The sequence below is a fragment of the Talpa occidentalis genome, unplaced genomic scaffold (genome assembly GCF_014898055.3).
Source record: "Talpa occidentalis isolate TD23 unplaced genomic scaffold, MPIMG_talOcc4v2.1 talOcc4.3, whole genome shotgun sequence".
NCBI classification, from domain to species: Eukaryota; Metazoa; Chordata; class Mammalia; order Eulipotyphla; family Talpidae; genus Talpa; species Talpa occidentalis.
This window is the reverse complement of record NW_023603184.1, coordinates 70907333-70926332: the sequence shown is the minus strand read 5'-3', so window position 1 is coordinate 70926332 and position 19000 is coordinate 70907333. Positions and strand designations below refer to the sequence as shown.

The 19000-nt window shown below is 41.5% G+C and overlaps 1 protein-coding gene and 1 non-coding gene across 16 annotated transcripts in view; both read left to right on the top strand.

Moving 5' to 3' along the window:
• The window catches only part of NCKAP5 (NCK associated protein 5), a 1249968-nt gene that overhangs the window by 146513 nt on the left and 1084455 nt on the right, over window positions 1-19000 (top strand). The window lies entirely within an intron of this gene.
• Window positions 14953-15083, top strand: LOC119256432 (small nucleolar RNA SNORA70). Its single transcript, XR_005127765.1, has one exon. It is a non-coding gene; the product is annotated as a small nucleolar RNA SNORA70 (small nucleolar RNA).

Sequence of the window (19000 nt, the reverse complement as noted above, 5' to 3'; positions counted from 1 at the left end):
TGCAACTTACCTGGAATGGAAAAAGCCCTCAGGGAAGGAGATAAAGGAGAGAGCATTGACCTTTATTCATGGAAGATGAGCTACAGTAAAAGGATCTGGTGAGAAGAAAGGAATTCTAGCCCTGGAGGCAGAGGAGCATTTTCATGTCTCTGGAACAGTGGTGACATTATTGAGTCCCTACCCACTGTTGCCTCTGACAGGATTTGTGTTTTGGGGCCACTTGAGGAATGGGTCGAGGCCCTCCTAGGAAGAACAGGCTGTGTAGAATGATTAGAAAGTCACAGAAAGTTCCCAGCCCTGGACCAAAAATAAGCTCCCCACAGGCCTACCACCAAGTCTAAAATGCTCACCATTGATTTTCAAGGTATTTCTGAATTGGGGCACTGCGTCTCCAGGGTTCCTTTGTTAACATAGAAAAGTGCTTGGAAAGATAAAGCATTAACCCACCTGTGTTTGTTCAAATTTTAGCTCACATTGGTTAATTGTTAGCCAATTCACAACCTAATGAATTTTCTGATAATATATGATACCATATCTAATATTATCTAATATTATCTGTTGAACAGAGTGTCCCAAAACTTATGTCAGTTAGCATTCATTAGCTCCTATTTTCTATGGGTCCAGAAGTTGGGAGCAGCTTCACCAGTGGTTCTGGCTCCTGGTCTTTTATGAGGACAGGGCTGAGCTGCCGGCTGGGGCTGTGGTTATCTGCATTTGTCTCATGGTTTAAATGCTTCCACCACAGTTCACTCATGTGACCTGGGCAGGAGGCCTCAGTCTTCACTACACGTGTCTCTCCATGGGGATCTCTGAGGACACTTAAAATATGGCTGCTGTCTATTCTCAAGAGCCAGAGGTTTGAGAGAGAGGCAGGAAATGATTCCTTTTGTAACCTAGGCTCAGATGTTAGGCTTGCTCACTTTTTGCTTGTGCATTCCTTAGGATGGAGTCACTAAGTCCAGCCCATCCTCAGGGAGGATGGAAAACTATCAGAGACTTGTAGACACTTAAAATTCACAACGGCCAATAACCTAATAGCCATGAAGAAATGAGGAATAAGACAGGTAAGGATTTTTTTTTTTACATTTTATTGAGGTATATCTGCCACATCATTCAATCCACCAATTTAATGTGTACAGTTCAGTAGTTTTTAGTACATTCACAGTGTCTCAGAGCAATGCCACTATGTAATCCCCAAACATTTTTATCACCTCAAAAATAAAACCCTGGGTGTCCCCTGGTGGCGCAGGCAGTCGAGTGCAGCACTGTGAAACTGTCTGCAGCCTCTGCAGCACGGGCTCTATCACAGCGGACAAGGGTCCCACATGGTGCGGCAGGCCTCTCCTGTCTCGCCTGCGGCTCCCCTCAGCAGTATATTTCGTCAGTCTGCCTGTTCTGCTCCCCGCTCTGTCTCTGGTGAATCCTCTCACCCTCCCGTGCATCTGGCCTGTACCCTGGTTCTTGTATAAATAAATAAATAAATAAATAAATAAATAAATAAATAAATAAATCTTTTAAAAAAAAACTCCTTAAAAAAAACAAACACTATATCATTAGGGTTACTTACCAATCCTCCCATTTCAACCATCCCTATGCAAACCCTAATCTACTTTTGGGACAGTTAAATTTTGATATATGGTTCGTGAGGGAAAAATGATCAAAATGGATTTCTACCGTGATCTTCCTTCTTGCCAAATCTGGTCAGTAGACAGAGGCACGGACACAAATGAAACAGCAATAGAAATAACGCCAGGCTCACTGATGTGTTACAAGCTGCAGCCAGAGGTTACTGGGAATACAGACACTACTTAGGAACTAGGTCAGCCGGGTGGTCTTTAGTAGGGTTGCTGAGCAGCAGACTACAATCTGAAGATACTGGTGCCTGTATATATATGAGAGAAAGTGGGAGAGAGAGAGAGAGAGAGAGAGAGAGAGAGAGAGAGAGGGCCATGGGTTGAGAGATACCGGATCTAGAATCAGATAACCTGTGTTGGGATCCCAGTGCGTCTTTGTGATCCCAGTGTGTCTTCGGTCAAGTTACATCATTCTATTTAAACCCAGATTTGCTCAAAGATGGTATAGATTCTCATTCTGATTTCCTCTCTGCCTTCTAGTTACTGAGATCCACCTTGGAAGCACAGCCCTGCAGGTTTGTTGTAAGAATTAGGGAATCTGGAGTACATTTAGCCAGAGTACTTCGCATATCCTGACTCTTCCATAGAGGATGGTTATTACTACAAACTCACAAGGTTGCCCGGGAATAACTTAGACTTAGTGGGGGAGCTTCTCAGCAACCTCTGGGCATTTTGAGATAGGAGTCCAGGCTTGTATCCCTTGGATGAGCTTTCTGCAGCTTGGGAAGGCAGCAGGCCCTCTCTTGTCTCTCCTGGGGCTGCTCCAGTCTCTTTTTCTTTTGAATGGAGGATGAATCTGAGAAGCTGTTTTGTTCTCTTGGCACTTACAAATGCAGCAAGCTGCTTAGAAATACTGTCATATAAGTGTATACATTTATATAAAATTTGGTTTCTTCCATTTAAAATGCACACCGTTTCACAAACACACACACACACACACAAATATACTGTTTTGCAGTGTTGGCAGAAAATAAAACGTTTTGCAATCTGAAGAAGCAAACAAACAAACAAGCGGCTTGGCCCAGTTGCAGAGGCAGTATAGAAGGAAGGTACAGAGCTGAGAGGCTTCTCCCTGAGCTCCTGCTCCAGATCTGTTCATGGACCAGAATATTGTTACATGGACCCACAGCCTCTGCTGTTCTGTGTGGTGCCATCATCTCCTCACATGCCTCGTGACAGAGAAAATCCAGGGGGAGTCTTTCAGTTTGAAAAAAGAGGCTAGAATTTGCCTCCCACCAACTTTCCTCCCTGAGACTGGCATTCCCAGAGACTGGGAGGGCACATGAAATTATACACAGCCTCCCCATCTTTCCTTCCTTGCATTGGGTGGGGTGCAGCTCTACAGGGAGCCCTGGAACAAGCATTCTTTCTGACCTCCCATCTCACTTGGGCACCCCATCCAACCACTCACAATCACATTTTATTTCTTTTGCAGCACAGCATCTCAAAATCCTACTTGTGGGCCTCCCCGGTGGCGCAGCGGTTGAGCGCTGGGTTGTGAAGCTGCCCGCGGCCTCTGCGGCGCCAGTTCGATCCCCAGCTGCTCCCCGGCCACCAGAGGACGGTCCCACATGGTGCGCAGACCTCTCCTGCCGCCCGCTGCTCCCCTCAGCAGTGTACTTCGGTCCTTCTGCCTGCTCTGCTCCCCGCTCTGGCTCTGGTGAATTCTCTCACCCTCCCACGCTTCTGACTGTACCCAGTGCTTGTATAAACCAAAAACAAACAAATAAATAAATAAATAAAACATGCCTCTATTAAAAAAAAAAATTAAAAAAAAAATCCTACTTGTTTGTTTGTTTATTTTCTTCATCCAGGAGAACATAAGCTCCACTGATGTGAGGGAATTTGACATATTTGCACCTGGTATCCCTGTCCCTGGAACTCTGTGATGCATGGCAGGCACTTGGTAAATATTGCTGAGAGAATGAATAGAGCCATCAAGCACATGACATTTTACAAGCCCTCTCTCATGCATTATCTCATATGATTCTTTCCTAAACCTGTGAACTAAGTGTTTTTCTTGGCTTTATTTTATAGATGAGGAAACAGGATCCTGCTCCTTGCATGATGCATCCAAGGCCACACAGCTAGTAAGAGAGGAAGCAGAGTCTGAACTACGTTCTGATTCCAGATCCTTTATTCTTTTTATCTCTTTATTCTTTCATCTGACTATCCAGTATGCCCCATAAAGAAGTTTCTGCCTCCAGAAAGTTGCCTCCAAGTCTCTGTTTAAGGGTGATGAACTGCTTACACCATTTTTCATTCTCTCATCAGGAATTTCCATCTTCCATGACCACACATCATAGAAGGCTACCAAGGTAAATCTGTGTTACCTGGTTATGAGGAGCTTAGAAGCATGATTATTTTCATGCTTTGTTTTTTAGCTACCATTAAGAGTTCTTTGGAACTGATGTGAAATGATTTCCAAAATATAAATGAAAAGAGCAAGATGCAGAATATTGTATACGGAATGCTGCTTTTGGGTTAAAAAGAGTGGAGACTGTACAACTCAGCAATCGGGCTCCTTGGTATTGACCCAAATGTGTTGATACCTTCTGTCCACACTGGAACCTGCACACAATGCTTAGAGTAGCTTTATTCATAATTGCCAAAACTTGGAAGCAACTGAGATGTCCTTCAGGAGGTGAATGGATAAATAAACTGTGGTAATCCAGTCAATAAAATATGATTCAGGGATAAAAAGAAATGAGTTATCAAGCTAAGAAAAGATAAGCAGGAACCTTAAATGCATATTACTAAATGAGAGAAGCCAATCTGAAAGGCTACAAAAAAGAATGTTTCCAACTATCTGACATTCCGGAAAAAGACAAAACTAAGGAGATAGGACAAAAATCAATGGTTGCCAGAGGTCAGAGAGGAGGAATGATGAACAGGCAGAACAGGGGGAATTTTTAGGTTAGTAAAACTATTCTGTATTATCCTATAAAGATGGATACACGACATTATGTATTTGTCAAAACCCTTAGAATATTTAATACCAAGAGTGGACCCTAATGTAAACTATGGGCTTTTAGTAATATGATGTGTCCATGCAGGTCCATCCTTTATAACAAATATACCACCTGGTGGTGAGAGGGGGCAGGCGTTGATAATGGAGGCAACTTTGCACGTGTCGAGGAAGAAAGTATAAGAAAGTATTTCTGCACCTTCTGTTCAATTTTGCTATGAACATAGCACTCCCCTAAAAAAATAAATGCTATTAAAATTTTTAAATTAAAAATAAAAAGGGGAGAGAAAGAATATTTACACATATTTGCTTATATATGCATTACACATTTCTGGCAGGATGTAAGAAATGAATGACTTTAGTTGTTTACAGTGATGTAATTAGATGGCTGTATTTAGTCACCCTCTATGCTTTTGGTTCCTTTTCAATTTTTCACAAGGCCACTATGTGATATAGTCACTTTAGAAACCGTAACTACACCCAGCATTTACTTTTGCTACAGGGGAATTCTGAGTATTAGTTTGAGTTTCTCTTGCCTTTCTACCAAAAAATGGCTGGGCAGCGGCAATTGCCATGTCATCTCTCCCAGGGACACAGCCTGCAAGATGCCTATCCTGCTGGAAGTGTGGCTCCTGCAGGAAGGTGACCCCAGGTCAGTGCTTCAACAGCCTCCCTTCCTCCAGTCCCCAGAAATAGAGATGGGGATAGAGAAAGCTAGAGTTGTGGGGAGGGATGAGAGTTTATCCCAGCACATTCTTTATTTTTTTTAAAGAAATTTATTTTATTTTATTTTTTAAAGGATTTGAAGATTTTATTTTATTTATTTATACAAGCACTGGGTACAGTCAGAAGCGCGGGAGAGTGAGAGAATTCACCAGAGCCAGAGCAGGGAGCAGAGCAGGCAGAAGGACCGAAGTACACTGCTGAGGGGAGCAGCGGGCGCCATGTGGGACCCTCCTCCGGTGGCCGGGGAGCAGCCGGGGATCGAACCGGCGCTGCAGAGGCTGCAGGCAGCTTCGCAACCCAGCGCTCAACCACTGTGCCACCGGAGAGGCCCTCCCAGCACATTCTTTAAAAGGGAAACTGTTTCGTATCTTTTCCCACCAGGAAAAGATTTGTTGATCTTCTGGTTGTTAGGACTAGGATGAAAAATTCTTAACAAGAGCACATAACACCATACCAAGTCAATAAAAAAAAAAAGTACTCTAGTTTTTACCTGTTCTGTCTCCTATAAGCTGTGAAGCAAACACCTGTCTGTGACAACCCAGCACTTCTTGTCCCTCCCCTAAGGTGAGAACCTGCCCATTCCTCTGCTTCGCTCCTACCACCAGCATTTTTCCCTTTGAGGACAGAATGGTGAGAATTACCCACATTAAACTTAAGATCCTCCATTCTTATCTTGTCTTTCTCCTAGAAATGCTTTCACACTGTCTGGGATTATAAAACCCAGCAGCTTGCAAAAAATTTTGAGAATTGATTCAGATGTCTTGTTTGCAGTAACTCTTTCTTCCCAGGGGGTGAGAGCAGGCAAGTGGCCTCACTGCCACTCACGACTCCAATCTTTGCCCCAGGCGCCTTCACCAGTCAGCAACTAATCCCCCAGAATGACCTCGCAGTCCAGCACCTGTACTCTTTAGAATGATGTCTAAGTCTCAGGCACTGGTGGAGCTGGAGTTAAAAAAATCAAACCGAAAATACATACCATTGTCTAAGGACGTCCTGATTTAAAAGAGGGAGGCACACATCATACTTTTAAAACCCCAAACATAATAACAGAGTGCAATAACAGCACAGGCACAAGTGTGTGACTAATTACAGATCGGGAAGCAGATGGCCTCATCCTGGTGGAATATATGAGGAAAACCTCCCAAGAACAAGGTTAAATGACAGTTCTGATAGGCCGGTGGCAAATGGAAGAAAGGCAGGCTTTATCTCCCGTCTCATCTGTCCTCCCCACTCTTTAGAGACTAGAGAAGTTCACTGTCATTATCATGTCAGAGCAACAGCCATAAACAAAGGAAAGGCCCCCACCTTTTTGGCAACTTGAAATCTGAAAGGATAAAAGAAGTTAAGTGGAGGAAATGAAATGCTTCTTTACAGTATTTCCCCTGCCCTTCCTATTTGGAAGCTTTCCACCAAATGGCTGTTTTCAATTGTATTCATCCTATTAACCATGCTTCGGAAATGTTTGTTTTGCACATCTCCTTCACCTTGTTTAATGTGCTGTCAGAATCACACCCCCCTCAACATGTCCCAGTCCTAATGTTAGAAACTTGTGAATATGGTATGTCATAAGACAAGGAGGAATTATGGAGGCAAGCACAATTGAAGTTATTAATCAGCTTAACAGAAGAAGAGGATTTTCTAGGTGGCCCAGTGTAATTATGGGGTCTTGAAATGTGACAAAGGGAGGAAAGAGAGTCAGCATCAAGGTGATGCAGCTTTAGCAGAGCCCAGCTGGCCTTTGCTGGTTATGAGGATGGAGGAAGGGGTCACAAGTCAAAGACTGGAGGCAGCCTCTAGAAGTTGGAGAAGGGTTCTTCCTAGAGCCTGCAGAACAGACTGCAAACTTGCTGACACTTTATGTTAACTTGGCAAGAATTCGCTTCAATTTTGGAACTGTGCAATAATCTATTTGAGTTGTTTTCAACTACCAGTTTTATGTTAAGTTGTTGCAGTGGCAACAGGAAATAAATAGAATTAAAGAATTGGATTCTGTTTGACTCAGGTCAAGCAGAGCCTACCTCTAAACCTTTCTGGAAGAAGTCAGATCTATCATTATCCACAAAAGAGGGTGAAACATGCCCATTGAGCCACTGAGCTAGGGTAGCAAGGAGGTCTGAGGAGTCTCTTACCTTTGACTCTAAATGCCTTGAGGTGAGATGAGAGGAAATGAAATGGCACTCAGTATTCCCAAGAAAAGAGAACAATGCTTGCTTTGAGGTCTAGGCATTAAATAGGTAAGAAAGAACTGAGTGAGCTCAGGTGACAGAAGCAGAGCAGTCTTCTGCCTGAAGGTTGGGAGTCTCTAGAGAGGTGGGATCCAGGGAGAGGATGCTGCAGCATGAGGGATCCCCAAGAGCTGGGGCATGCTAGAGGGGGAGAGCTTGTCCTCTTTTAGAAGGAAAATCTTGGACTAACACATAATGCAGAGTTTTTCCTGAAATCCTGAATTTTTTGCCAATTACAAAACGAATTCTTGCAGATTATTAAAAAGGTGTAATGACCACTGAATGGTGTGACAAGTACAATTTATAAAACTTCAGCAGAGGTCCATTACTAATTCATTCCTAGTATCAACTTTTTAAAATCCCTATTTCATGAGGTACATAATTGTACTTCATAGCTGTTTATTTGTACTCCACCCCCACCTCCAAAGGAAGGGCAACACATACTGAGTACAAACCTTCCTTTATTTCTCAACCCTTCCAGGCTGATTCATCTTCTTTCCCAGTGGAGAGAGAAGTGGAGAGGAAAGGTTAGCACTGGATGAAACTCAGCAAAGTACTTCTAGTCCTTTCTGTTCAGTGGAGGTGATCCCTGATTACTAATCCAGGAAGCATAACCTCCAAAGGAGAGATAGCCTAAGATGAACAGGTTGTGGGGTTAGGGAAGGAAGCTCATGTGACAGCTGGGGTAATTCCAGGGGACATACTCTGGGTTCCCTCTGGCTGGATTGGAACCCTTTGATTGGAAACCTCTAGAAGCAGAGCTCATGTTTGTTCATACTTTTCACACCACTCCAAACCTGATCTCAAGTGCCAAGTAGAGTGCTGGACATTAAACCTTGTTAAATTTCATAGGATTGAAGGTATAACCAAGGTACCCTCCTCCAGATGTCTGCAACAGTGGCCAAAGATCTCTCTTGCAGCAGACTCCAGACCTCTCTTTGTACCAGGTCACAGTGAGACCATGAAGCATTAATATAGATTGGAGAGGATGAAATTAAATGAGTCCTTCTAATTTGAATACTATTGGATGGTTAATGGACCCTGGGATAGAATCTAACCTCTTAGTAAAACAAACTTATGATAACTGAACTTGTCCCCTGTCCCAATCAGTCTCCTCCAGTTTCTCTCCTTCCTCCCCACAAATCTATTGATGATCCATTCCTCTGAGCACACTAGATTCTTTTTGTCTGTTCCTGTGCTTGGAACACCCACCTACCATCTTCCTCATCTTTCTGGCAAACTCTCATTTATTTTCTAAGATTCTATTTGTGTGTCATATCTACCAGGAGACTTTTTCTGATGCTCCAGACTGGGTTATGTGGCTCTTCCCATGCACTCTTTGTTTTTTTTTTTTTTTTAATAAATTTTTGTTATATTCCCATACAATTGCAGCCCCCATTCTGACCCCAATCCTCCCCTCCACCCCCGCCCCCTAAAAGTGTCTCTGGTTCATAGTTTTTTGTTGATTTTGATTTTCACTTTCTTATAGTTATTCATTTCCTGGTCCCTTATTTAAGTTTTTTAGATTCCTGCTATGAGTGAGACCATCCGGTATTTTTCTTTTTCTTTTTGGCTTATTTCGCTGAGCATGATCCCTTCCAGCGCCATCCATGTTGCTGCAATTGCATGTGTTTATCTTTTTTGAATGCTGAGTATATTCATGGTATATATGTACCACATCTTCTTGATCCAGTCATCTATTTTTGGGCATTTGGGTTGTTTCCAAAGCTTAGCTATTGTAAACAGTGCTGATATAAACATAGGGGTGCAGGTGTTCTTTGGAATTGATGTTTCTGTGTCCTTTGGGTAAATACCTAGGAGTGGAATTGCTGGATCATACGGAAGCTCTATGTTTAGTAGGTCCAGAAATCTCCATACAGCTTTCCACAGTGGTTGACCAGTTTGCACTCCACAACAGTGCAGGAGAGTTCCTTTTTCTCCACACCCTCGCCAACATTTGTTGTTGCTCGTTTTTTTAATATGTGCCATTCTCACTGGTGTAAGATGGTATCTCATGGTAGTTTTGATTTGCATTTCCCTGATGACAAGTGATGTTGAACATTTTTTCATATGCCTGTTGGCCATTTGCATTTCCTCTTGAGAGAAGTTTCTTTTTAGCTCTTCTGCCATTTTTTTGACTGGATTATTTTCTTTTGTTGTTGTTGAGTCTCATCAGCTCTTTGCAGATTTTTGTGATCAGTCCTTTATCATTAGTGTTGGGTGCAAAAATGTTCTCCCAGTTGGTGGGGTTTCTCTTTGTTTTGTTATTGTCTCTTTTGCTGTGCAAAAGCTCTTTAATTTGATGTAGTCCCAGCTGTTTATCTTTGCTTCACATGCTTTGGGTGATGTGTCTGTAAAGATGTCTTTGATGCCCATGCACTCTTTGTGACTGTTACCAGTTTCAGGTACAGTTAGTACTCATCACCTTCAGGGACTGTGTCATTAATTTTTGTACCATCAGAACATAGAAAAGTGGTCTGCAAGTATCCATCTTCAATGAATGTGTGCTGAATAAATGGCCCAATATTAACAGTTACTATTTTTTTTAGCACATTTTGTCATGTACATTTCACTATGCTAAGTGTCATATGTACACTATCTCATTTAGTCTACTCCACCAGTGATTTAAAATAAATGCGCTCCCATTCTATGAATTCAGGAACTGGAGGCTGGAAAGGATTAACAATCTCCCTAAATTTACCCAGACAGTCACTAGAAAAGCCAACATTTGAGTTCACAAAGTTTGTCAGAGTCTGTTTTGCTACGTTTCCTAAAAGGGTTATATACTAATGCTTTTTAAATAGAAAAGACTTAAAATAAAAAGATAAAAGTGATAGATCACATTATGTGAGTCTGCAGTTCCTACCATGAGAGGTAGACTTTGTTTTTTTGGCTCCACTGATGTTGGGTTTGGCTTATTTGCTTTGGCACGAATGGATGAAAAGTGAGCACAGGCTTTCAATCCATCGGTGGAGTTGGGCTTGTTATTTGTGCTCCTCCTAACCCCCTCAGGAAGACCTTGCCTCAGGACACCACTGATCTGAGCAGAATGAGAGACAAATGGAGTCGCCCTTGTCCTGGCCCACAGCTTGATGCCAAACAGGCTGAGCTCAACCCAGATCAGTCAACCCTCTAGCAGGCTGCAAATGCCAAAGCAAGAATAAATATTTTGTTATGCTACAGATTGTTTCTTAGGCAGCATATTTTTGATAATGGCTGATGAATACAATGAAGAAGTAACTTAGAAGACAGAAAACAAAAGAATACAAGAGGAATATCCCCTCCCAGTGAAGAGTGAAAAAAGGACCTCTTTTAGATGCACAGGCGAAAAAATTTATTGATGGTAACAGTGTTGTCCTGGATTGGTTAATTGGGAAATACTGGAAACAGATTTTTCCAGGATAGCTTAATGAAGAGTCATTTTTCTAGAATAATTCTTTGCAGAGTCTCAGATGTAGTAAAAGAATAAGTAGAGGCACTTCTAAAAATCCCTAAAAATTAGCAGAATTTGCTGGTCTGTGATGATTTAGAAAAGGAGTTCAAAAGTTTTTGAAGTCACAAATACATAATTATAAAAACTTAAGCTGGCAACCTTCTGATTAAGTGGCGAAATTATGTTATTTATTTTCTGGCAAAGTTGCTCTTTGGAACAATTATACTACTCCATGGTTAAGGTAGGAGTACAAGTTAGAGGCCAAAGAAAGAGAGAATTTGGATTCAGGAAAAATAAGCACATCAGATTGTAAAGGCTTTCTGTATTTTCATATTACACACACACACACACACACACACACACACACACACACACACACACACACACCCTTGCATTAAATTCTATGCCTTCTAGCAAGTTTCTGCTGAATCCTCCTCTGGATTTTCTGCCATGGTATGTCAAGCTCCGAGTGGTGAGGGTCATTCCAGGTTCCTCTTGGCCTCTCTCCTGAGCTGTGTCAGCCTCCCTCTCAGATACCACGAGGCAGATGAATGTTTGCGGTCAACCTTAGCAGGCTACTGAAGCGTCCTTTGTATAATTATCGCCTCACCATCAGTAATTCTTTCGATAATAATTTTCATGTTGATGAACGCTTTGGTGGTGGAGAAGTAGATCATCAGCACTTCAGGCCCTTTCTTTTTCTGCTGTGATTTTCTTTAATTAATTGGATGTGTTTCCCTCCCCCTAGCCTCCACGCCCCCTAGGGTTGCCAGTGAAAGAATTAAAAGAGAATTGTTAAGATTTATAGTAACACAGTCTGACCTACTTTGGAGAAAGCACATCCAAAAGAGCCCAGATTTCAACTGTTTTCTTTGTATCTTAAATCCTTCACCCTTTTAGTGAAGAAGGGCCAAAGACAAACATTATTTCACTGAAATTTAGAGAATTTCATTTTCTGTGGTAGACGGTTGACCAATAAGCTTGATTCTCATGTGGGTAAGGCTATTACTTAAAGAAAGAGCCTTTGTAGTTGGGTCAAGGGAGCAGTTTTAATTTCAGCTTCATTAAAAATGCAAAACTTAGGGCAAAAATCTTAATAGTAAAGAGGGCCAAATTGGAAAGATAAATGTTTAACATTTTCTGAGGGTCTTAGAAACAGAAAGCAGAGTGGAGCTTCAAATGAAAAAATGTTCGACAGTGTCATTTGAAGTTTTCTAGAATCTTCTTTTTAATAAATAGCTATTCAAAAAAAAAATCAGAGACAATGGTGGGGAAAAAAGTCCAGATCCAGGCAATTAGTCAAATATTTCATAACCTTAATATCCATGACATTTAAAATTTAATGATCAAAATGAAAAAGGAAGCATCAGACTCAACCTGTTCCGATCAATAAATATCTGAGTGTATGAGCCTTCATTTCCTATAGGCCTCACAGCTCTTCCAGGAAAGGATTTTGAGACCTGAGCACAGGGTGGGGTCAGGAGCACATTTTTTCCTGGAGCTTCTTTTCCCTCTTCCACTTTTTTGGCAGGGATTTTCTTGCATGCATTTCCACATGCCAAGTTGTTTTGGACTCATTGAATCTATTTTACTATTGCTCTGTTTCTGTTCCATGTGCCCCAGGATAACATACTTTTAGTTACACAGAACCATGCCCAGTGGTATGCTATAGAATCTACAAGTATTGAGAGAGAAACCACCATCACAGGCTACTTAGTTCAGTGGGCAAAGCTCAGAAGTATCAGCAGATCTGTGGCAGACTACTCATGCCTGTGCCACTACAATGGTGAAAACACCCACATATTTACAAACATGATTAAGTATAGGTAAACACACATTATTAAATATTAAATATCCATAATGGCCCAGAAACAGTATTTCCAAAGGGCACCTGCACACCTTTGTTTATAGCAGCACTATTTATAATAGCTAAGCTATGGAAACAACCCAAATGCCCAAAAATAGATGACTGGATCAAGAAGATGAGGTACATATACACAATGGAATATTACTCAGCAATTAAAAAAGATAAACACATGCAGTTTGCAGCAACATAGATGGAGCTAGAAAGGATCATGCTCAGTGAAATAAGTCAGAAAGAAAAAGAAAAATACCGGATGGTCTCACTCATAGCAGGAATTGAGAAAACCTAAATAAGAGACCAGGAAAAAGACTAATCAATGCAAAGTAATAATCAAAATCAACAAGCAACTATAAACCAGAAACACACTACGAGGGTGGGGGAATTAGGGAGGGGCAGGGAGAGGAAGAACTAGAGTCAAAATATGGGGGGGGGTGCAATTGTATGGGGAATATAACCAAAATGAAATGAATACATTGTACAAAGATGAAAAATGATGTAAGAATTATATAAAATAAAATATTTAAAAAAATAAAAAATAAAGAAATATCCATAATGTAAGGACAGCACGGACGTTAAAATGTGGGTACAATGTGAAAAAGTTGAATGAAAAAAAAGTTGCAAAAGGGTCCCAAAGGATGACAGCAAATATATAAAATTTTAAATATACAGAACATATACTATCTAACATGCACATAGGTAGTAAGGATATAATAATCTTCTTGGTCATAAAGAATAGCACCTTAAGAGGAGCGGTCACTACTTGAGGGTGAGGTGGGGAGGAAGGAAGACACAAAGTCTTAATTTATGTTTTTATTTCTGAATTTGTTTGTGAGCCACAAGGTACATGCCTTATTTGACTATCCTTTTTTGTATGCCTGAAAAAATAATTAGAGGACTGTAGACTGAAAGTTCATGTCTTCCCCTGCAAATCCATATGTTGAAACATAAACCCCAGTGTGCTGGTATTAGGAGTTGGGGTCCTTGGGAGGTGATTAGATGACAGTGCAAGGCCCTTATGAATGGCATCAGTGTCCCTATAAAAGAGACTCCAGGGGGATCACTCGCCCCTCTGACACATGAGGACGCAGCTAGAATTCAGCAACTACCAACCAGAAAGCGGGCTCTCACCAGATGCCAAATCCATTGGCACCTTGAACTGGGGCTTTGCAGTCTCCAGAACTGTGAGAGTGCGTGTCTGTCATTTATAAGCCCCCAGTTTACGGTGCTGTTATAGCAGGCTGAAATTCTGACACAGAGAGCAAGTATGTGTGTGTGTTGGGCAGGGGGAGGGCAGCTCCTGGGTTCTTTTCTCAACATGGTGTTCTCTCCAACCCTAAGCTTTCTGAGCCTCAGTTTCTTCACACACATGATGGAAAGAGTAGGACTCACCAACCTAGGGTTTTGGGCACTACTCTAAAAGAAAGAGGCCAATATATCCTTTTGTCCTTTTGAGGATGAATCTGGATTAAGGACAAGAATGAAAAACTCTCGTGACTAAGTACAGCCTCACATGATCAGTATGCCTGGTTTTTAAAATAATTACACTGACCTGCTACTTCAGTACCTGCTGAAGCCAACTCCACTGGATGGAATTCTTTTGTTCTCAAGTTTTCCTTCCCTTTTTTTTTTTTTTTTTTAAGATTTATTTATTCATGCATCCAGGAACCAGGGAACAAGCCAAATGCGTGGGAGGCTTAGAGGATTCACCAGAGACAGAGCAGGGAACAGAACAGGCAGACTGACTGAAATACACTGCTCAGGGGAGCAGTGAGAGAGACAGGAAAGGTCTGCCACACACACCATGTGGGATTCTCGCTAGCGGCTGGGATCAAACCGGCGCTACAGAGGCTGTGGACAGCTTCATAGCACTGCGCTCAACCGCCTACGCCACCAGGGGAGGCCCTCTTCTTAAATTTTCTAGAGAAAAATTGTTCTACAGTTTTTCTTGGTAGCCCATTCTAGGGTCGGGCATTTTCTATTATTCAATAAGAAATGAAGAACACCAGGAAGTTAAGCTACAATCATTCCCTTTGCTTTTACCACTTAGCATTTTATATTACTATGTTAGCTAAAAATCATATGACATTTAAAAAAAGTCACATTTGCAACCAGTTAAGTCAAGTGTACTCTTCCCTGTGGGGCCTGGTGTGCAATGGCTGCAAAGAGCAGCCCCTTGGTCGTGATGGCAGCCTATTGTTTGCATGGGTTGCCCTAAGGTACCTCGTAGACAGCCCTTGGCAATATCCTGTGGACATTCATGTTTTACCTCATGCTGGATTCAAGTTTAGGTTCCAGACAGGTGCGTGGGGCACCTTTGCAAAGTCCCAGGTACATTGGTTGGGGTCCACATTAGCCAAGTCATCATGTCCCTCTGCACAACCTGCATAACAGGAATATGCGTCTAAGGCTCTATGCAGGGCAAAGTTCAAATTCCCTGGCTGCCAGAAGATCCACTTCTCCAGCAAAAGGGGATTTGCCATATTTAATGTGGTCAAATTTGAAGACATGATGGTTGAAAAGTGGCTCATCTCAGATGGTTGTGGGGTCAAATACACCCTTAATCTATGCCCTCTGGACAAATGGCAGGCGCTGTACTCATGATAGCCTCAGAGTTGCTTTTTCCTTAGTCAAACCCACCAATAAATCCTACTTCTTATCCAAAACACATCATTAAAATAATATTGGTGGGGGGAAGACCTAGTGACTTCACAAAATTCCCACGGTAGGTAATGTTAAAAAACAAAGGAAGCTATATTACTACACAGTAAGCACTCACTTAACATAGATACTGTTCTTGAAAGGTATTGACAGGATCTTGAAAACTGTGACTTTAAGTCAAACGTACTATAACGAAAGTAGGTTCTTGAATAAATATTGGTCAGGATTTTTTTTTACACTATAATGAATTGACTTTGAAGGAAAAAAATTATTCAAGGATCTGCTATGTATGGCATTATCCCAATTCTGTTAAAAAACTATACACACACATTCACAGACACATATAAACACAACACTGGAAGGAAAATGCATATAGTCAGTAGAATTATAGGTAGTTTAAAATTTCTTCTGTATACTGAATGAATTTTTCAGGTTTTTTTTATAATGAGCATGTAATACTGTTACACAGAGTATGTTATACCATGTTACTCTTATAACAGAGAATTATGCATATTCATTATTATACATTTTTAATGTATTTTGTTTTGGACTGGAAGTTATGTTTTCACTACTATCTCCTGTCACCTACTCCTACAGTGGAGGAGCCTGGGGGTAAACTCTGATCTAGTTAGCAAGGATGGAAAGAAAACCCCCCAACCTTCTGAGATCATTCATATACCAAGCTAGGTGCTCAAAAGCCTGGTCTCATAGAATTTTTTTTAAAGATTTATTTATTTATTTATATGCCGGGGATCGAACCAGCGCTGCAGAGGCTGTGGGCAGCTTTGCAGCACAGCGCTCAACTGCTGCGCCACCAGGGGAGGCCCCTCTCATAGAATCTTTTGAAGATACTCTTGCCACATTGCAAAGAACAAGCACATTGCCAGACAGGATTCAAATGCTTTCAGAGTTACAAAGAATGTAATGCAGCAGCTTTTAATTGCCAGCATAAAAGTCACCATCCCATCCAGGGGATGATAAAATGCCCCATACATTTCTTCAGCCAGTCCAGCAGCCTGAAGCCTCATGTAAGACAATTGCTAAAACCACACAATCTATCTGTCATTGTCAGCTCAGGCCGCCACACAAAATGCCACATCTTCTAAGTTCTGGGAGCTGAAAAGTCCATGATGAAGGTGCTGGCAGGGTTTAATTCTGTTGAGATCTCTTTCTGACTACGTGGATGACAGCTTTCTTGCTGTGTCCTCATGTGCCTTTTCTCTGAGCATGTGCGTATGATAATGGAGAGAGCCCAAGAGCCAGCTGTCCAGTGTCCCTTTTTTTAAGGGCACTAATCCTATCAAACTAGGGCCCCACCCTTATAGCCTCATCAAATCTTAATTAATTTTATGTCCTAAAAGCCTTATTTCCAAATATAGTCACATTAGAGGTTAGGGACACAATTAATTCCTTAGCAAATTTCTAAAAATGAGCTTTGGAGAGAACCCTATGTGCCCTTTCTCTGTGGGGTCAACTTGCCAATGTGTTTGCCCTGCCTGCTTCTGCATGAACCAGTCTTTGAAGAACAGCAATGGGAAGGACACAAAACAATGTAGAAATAGGAGAGTAGAGAACCACTGTGGGGAGTATATATGGTGACATCTGGTGAAGGAAAGGATCTATGAGGAAACCTCACTGGTTTTCTTAATAAACCAGCATCCAACATACAGACTTGTGAGTGAAGACAATCTAAGTGCAGGTATGACTCAATTGAAGCATAAATTTATCTTCTTTCCAGAAATATCTCCTTACTAATGACAACAACCATGACAACAGACAACTTAAGGAATTTTTGTCCACTCTTAAGAACACCTCTCTGAAAGGCGTCATTGACTTTCTCTTCCATCCTGATAAACATAAGCAATCATTTATCTAGAAAGGGGATGTTTCTTTATATTCTCTTGGGCACCCAGAGTTGACTTAATCTCAAACTGAGTCTTCTTGCTTGATAAGGCAGGATGTTTACTCAGTGTTGCCTTCTACAATGCTATTCTTAAATAAGAAAATGGCTAGTTGCCAGAGACTAGTTCTGCTTTAGAAAAGTTAGTAATGGAGCATTGGAATGAGCCCGGAATAGGAATAGGTTCCTATGGATGTCTGTCAGTGAAGTAGCTTCCTTAACAACTTATGACTAGGGCCCCCTGGTGGTGCAAGGGGTTAAACACAGCACTGTGAAGCTATCCTCAGCCTCTGCAGCACAAATTTGATCCCCGCCTGGCCAGGAGCTACCCACATGGCGCAGCAAACCTCTCCTGTCTCGCCCGTTGCTCCCCTCAGCAGTGTATTTCAGTAGCTCTGCCTATTCTGCTCCCCACTCTGTCTCTGGTGAATCCTCTCACTCCCTGCACCTCTGGCCTATACCCCAGTTCTTGTATGCATAAATAAATGTATTTTTTTTAAAAAAGAACTTATGGCTGCAACTGGGCTCTGGAGAGAATTTATTGTCCTTGTGTTAGAATCAAGACATGCTTCAAATGGCCCAGATTTGTCCAATACCTGAGCACATAGTAGGCTCTCTAAAAATATATATGTTGAAGGTATTTAGGAATAAAGTGGCCTGTCAGGGTATAAGCACAGCAGTGCTCTCATTGTTATTATCAACAACAGACACAATGACAACAGCTAATATTTATTGAGCATTTACTAGCTTACCATAATGTTCGAACGTACTTTGAAAGGGAAACTCATTCATGAATCAAAGACCTGTAGAGGTCTTATAATCTAGGGTACTCAACTACCAGCCTCAGTCTTGCCCAGAAATATCTTAGAGGGTTTGGGCAGTGATAGTAGGAGGAAGTAGCATCATTTTAAAATCTGTTTTCTATATTTCACTTCCACAAAGGTATTAATAGAGAGTTTTACTGGTAAAATTTGAGTAGCATTGTTTTATGCAACACTCTTATTAAGAAAATCAAGTACTTGAATTAAGATGATCCTTTGTAAATCTCACACAATTAGTAGTTGATAGAGCTGAGACTAGAAAATAGGTCTCCAAGACACTGCTCTTTTAACCATTTTTCATCACCCTTTGCCCATTATATTATCAAAGTAACAATACTTGAACCTTTGGATTTATAAATTGGGTAACTCATGCCAGGCATTATACTAGTACTTCACAGGTATTTATTTAATTTTTGCAAAAATCCAGAAAGTGGATTCTATTATTACCATTATTTTTTAAAGATTTATTTATTTATGCATACAAGAGCTGGGGTACAGGCCAGAGATGCGGGGGGTGAGAGGACAGAGACAGAGTGGGGAACAGAACAGGCAGATCTACTGAAATACACTGCTGAGGGGAGCAGCAGGTGAGAAGGAGAGGTCTGCTTCATCATGTGGATTTCTCTCTGACTGGCTGGGGATTGAACTTGTACTGCAGAGGCTGCGGATTACTTCATAGTGCGGAGCTTAACCCCTTGCGCCACCAGGGAGGCCCTATTATTACCATTATTTAAAGAAGATGCAAATTTCACTGGGAGATTAAATAACTTG